Consider the following 5,069-nt stretch of genomic DNA (forward strand, 5'->3'; position numbering starts at 1 on the left):
ACCGCCGCATATGGTCCCTAAGAAAAACTCTTCCGATTTTAGAGCCTGTGATGACTACAGAGTTCTTAACAACCGAACGATACCAGATAGATACTTTCTGCTACACTTACATTTATTCTACATACAAAAATATAATGAACGCACTACATAAGCTCCTGGCCATTAAGAGTAGAAGATACTCGTAAGTTACTAGTATTTGACCACAGATGCCTTAGAAATATTGCTCGCATCTGCTGGGATCACCGGGTGAGCAATAGTGAGGTTAGACACAGGGTACTAGGGAATGATGGTTAATCAGTTGATGAGGTCATGAATCTTCATCGACCGAGATGGTTAGGCCACGTGTTACATATGCCTGAACACCAATTACCACGACGCACTGTGTTGACTAATGTAGGGGTGTTATTACTGACACCACCTGAATACCTAAAAACGGGATCCTACTGAATGAACATAGCTCAAGTTAAGTAAAGTCTGAGGGCTATTAGTTGCATGTAAACAGGATTCTCAATCAATATCTGACATTTCAGATGATGAAACTAAAAACAGACGTTAATATAATAAAGAATAGTCATTTCAATATTACTGAAATCATGTAAATCATATTATGAGAAGGGGGTTTTGTGGAGATTTTAGTAATTTCATATAGTTGAGATCATGAGTCAATTGAAGCTAGACCACCATGGAAAACCTGGGCTCGAGACTGGTAGGTCTTGGGTTCGAATATCACGAGGTGGGATCGTGGATGTGCACTGCTGAGAGGTCCCACAATAGGACGAAACGGCCGTCCATGGTGGTCTAACTTCAATTGACTCATGATGTCAACCATAGTAAATCATATTGACTAATGAGAGAGAATTAGAAAAATGACTGATGAAATATTAGTTACTTGCAAGTAATATACTTACATAACACTACATAAATGGCTTTACTCATTTTTCAGGCATCTCATATACTCATAGTTTATCTATTCAATATACCCTAACCAAATCATGTTTACATTCAAATAATAAACGTCAAGTCAAGTGTAAACATATGAGATGCTATTAATCTGAACAATGATAATGAATAATAACAATTACATAACTGATTGAAATCAGTATCCGTTGCGATTCATTTCTTTTATATTCATCATCAACTATGATTGTTAGATCTAAATAATCTAACTTACTACTATATACAATTAGCTTCCCTTTGTTAAATTGGATAAAGCAGAAACAATAACTGGATAATATAAATAAATAGAAATACATTATCATTATCATTATGAATCCGTTTTTTATTCTACTTTTGTAATAACTCAACAGTATTTTAGAATGAGTGTTATTGGCTGAGGAGTCCCACGGTAGGACGAAACTTCCGTCTAGTGCTTCTAGGTCTTTCATGATGATGATGATGATTAATCTTGAATACTCTGTACAAAAATGTCTAATCATCCGGAACTAGGGAAGTCCTATTCACTGCTTCCTCGTGATGGAGTTGTAGTTCACGAAACTAAGAGAACGAAAAGCGAATGTCCTTTGCTTTGACCACGTTTGTTGAACACGGAGAATTCACCTAAGGGAGTTGGAAAACTGTGATTCCAAACTAATGGTGCATATGGGCTCTAGTATCCTGAAGGAACAAATGGTGTATGAATCAATCGTTGGTCACTGGCTACTATAAGACTACATCTCCTGACGTTGCTCCGTTGCCTTGTGTATTAAACCTTTAAATCGAAGGCTCCGGGTGTAGCCTCCTAAGAAAACCACCTGTTCCACTTTGGGCACCCAGTCAGTATCACAGCCTACACACAAAATCAAGTGACTTGTATGGCTCATATTTATTCAGTTCCCCCTTTGTAGCAATATTTCTGTGTTTAAATTTTATTATTTAATTTCTTAATTAAATAGTAGCAATGACCTGAAAACAAATCAACATTAATCTTTATACATTGACTTTTAATATTTTATCAATTCAAATTCTCTTTATTATCTTGATTAGGGCAAGAACATAAAATTGAACAGAATAACGTGAACTCATTTTATTTCATAAACTTCTCATCAAGATCAAGATGATTAGGAAAGTTTACCCATTTATAACAATAAAACTCAATATGTATCATCATGTTGAAGTAATGAGAGTGAAACCACATATAATGATTTCAAGCCACAAGCAAGTGACTATCAGGACTCAGTAGTTGAGTGGATAACACGATGGCGTTTGAAGCGAAAGGTACTGGGTTCGAGTCCCAGAGTGAACATCAACTCTGAGATGAAGGTACATCCAGCCGATGAGTCCCAAATAGGACGAAATGCACATCAAACTGAATTCAACTACTAGCCACTATCCATCCTTGCTCACATATAATGAGTGTTGTTAATAAATATAATAGAAGAGAGAGAAGATTCTAGATCATCAGATATGGTAACAAATAGTGAATCAGAAGGGGTTTTTTCGTGAAGATTTTAGTCCTTTTATATAGTTGAAATCATGAATCAATTGAAGCTAGACTATCATGGAAAACCTGGAATCACTAGAAGGCTGTTTCGTCCTCTTGAGGGACTCCTCAGCCGTGCACCACGAGGCAATTCATCACATGGAATCCTGAAGGTCAAAGGAGAAGAGGAAGACGAAAGAACACATTACGCCGAGAAATGGAGGCAGACATGAGAAGAATTAACAAAAACTGGACAGAACTAGAAAGGAAGTTCGAGGACAGAGTGAGTTGGAGAATGCTGGTAGGCGGCCTAAGCTCCATTGGGGGTAACAGGCGTAAGTAAGTAAGTAATAGTGAAGTAGTTGAATTTAAATTAACAACAATTAGGAATAAAATGAGTTGAAATTAGTCAGTTAAAGATAAACAATAATGTTATTCTGACTTTAGTAAACTGATGGACTATCTTTAAAGTGTTACGTTTCAGTCATTTGGTTGGCTAAGGCTCCATTTCTTATTGCTAGATTCTTCTGATTGTTCAGAATTACCATAAAATATTTCAAAACAGAACATTAGTGACAGGGTTGGAATTTGAACTAATTAGAGGTGAGAATATTACTACTGACAGTATCTTACGGACTCTGATACTTCTTATTATGTATAGCTGGTTGGGAAATGTGCATTGTGAACGAAATGAACAGGTAGATTGTACACAGTTTACTTCTAGTTAAAAGTCATAAATCTCAAGTTTTAGTTTGTCTGATCATATTTTTCCAACCTCTCCTTATCCTAACCATTTAGGGATACTGAAGTAGATAATGGTTTAAGAGTATTCGGACTTCAACCGTTATTTCATATGTTCACACCTTCTTCAGACTACTTCAGTTTAAACAATTGATTAGCATGATTAGCCTCAGCTGATTAGTTTAGTTCAAGATCGAGTATATAAATCGATACATGATGAATAGATTACACGTAAATAAAATTATCTAAGATGGCAAAGCAAGGGCAGAATTTCTACGATTGAAGAACATACGGAACTCAAAACAACTGTCAACTAACTTCAAAGTGAGAACCTTAAATACGAACATCAAGACAGTCCTACTGTACGGAGAAGAAACGTGGAGAACTACTACATCCATCGTCAAGAAGTTAGAAGTATTTATAAACAGTTGTCTACGCAAAATACTCAACATTCACTGGCCGGATACTATCAGCAACAGCCAACTGTGGGAGAGGACAAACCAGCTTCCATGTGAAGAGGAAATTAGGAAAAGACTTTGGAAGTGGATCGGACATACATTAAGGAAATCACCAATGTGCATCACGACTCAATCCCTAACTTGGAATCCGGAAGGGAAGCGGAAAAGAGGAAGGCCAAAGAACACATTACGCTGGGGAATAGAAGCAGATATGAAAAGGATGAATGTTAACTGGAAAGAACTGGAAAGGAAGGCTCAGGACAGAGTTGGATGGAGAATGCTGGTGTGCGGCCTATGCTCCTCGACGAGGGGTAACAGGCGTAAGTAAGTAAGTATGATAGAATGTGTCCTCTATCTTCGAATTTTGTAACTTAAGACCATAAATCAGAACAGGATTAACCGTTTACCAATCAGTGATCATAAGATGTTATTTCTAATATGCTCATTACACTGGAAACCAACAAAACAAACCAGTGGAATAGTCTGTAGACATTAAAATCACTTTCAATAGTCTGTTTATTAATGTACATAGTTCATTTGACTAAATGTTTAGTGTCACACTGTGTAATCAATGTGAACAAATCTTGTTGTTTAACCTGAACTGAACTATTGAATTATATTTACGAGTTGGACTTAGATATACCAAGATCTCCTCCATACCTAAACTCTCACTATAGTGTGACGTAAATGGAATCTATGCAGATCAGAACACTGAATTTAGTCCAATGAATTCTTATCTCCCTTTCTTCGATGAAGTCTTCCTTGGGTTTAATCTGATAATCTTTTTTGTGGATTAGTGAGGACAGATCACTCATGCATAATCTCATTAAGAGATTAATACAAACAAAGTAAATCCCCTTCATTCTTTTAAACGGACAACACCCTCGATATATGATATAATGCCTAATAAACGTTTAGTTAAATTATTTAATGATGATGATGATGATGATGATGATGATGATGATGATGATGATGATGATGATGATGATGATGATGATGATGATGATGATGATGATGATAGTAATGTTGATGGCCACATATGGAACGCATTAAATTGCAATTAATAGTACACATCTCAAAACTATGGACAACAATTAAAATTGTACACAGAAAATCGATATTTTGAATCAATACTCTAGTACATTATTAATTTCCCAATAATCATATCTCCATATATTTGTTAATTGATTATTAATGATTATCAGCTAGGAGTTATTCAAGTGAATTACAGCATCAACACTTATAAACAATCGATAATCTCATAGTGATTAAAAAATAGGAAAAAACCTTATCTATCTATCCATCTTGGTTTTATTTCATGAAAGCTAATAAGATAAGATGGATGGAGAATGCTGGTGAGCGGCCTATGCTCCTCCACGAAAGGTAACAGGCGTAAGTTAGTAACTAAGTAAATAAGTAAGTAATACGATACTACTCGGGAACCTTAACCA

The 5,069-nt window shown here is 35.8% G+C and overlaps 1 non-coding gene across 1 annotated transcript; it reads left to right on the forward strand.

The window, feature by feature from the left end:
- Positions 1 to 2,172: 2,172 nt before the first annotated feature.
- On the forward strand, positions 2,173 to 2,239 carry Smp_tRNA_01243_Gln_TTG.1.1. The gene has a single exon. It is a non-coding gene (tRNA).
- The last annotated feature ends 2,830 nt before the right edge of the window (positions 2,240 to 5,069 follow it).

Source organism: Schistosoma mansoni, chromosome 1, assembly GCF_000237925.1.
Source record: "Schistosoma mansoni strain Puerto Rico chromosome 1, complete genome".
In the NCBI taxonomy this organism is placed as follows: Eukaryota; Metazoa; Platyhelminthes; class Trematoda; order Strigeidida; family Schistosomatidae; genus Schistosoma; species Schistosoma mansoni.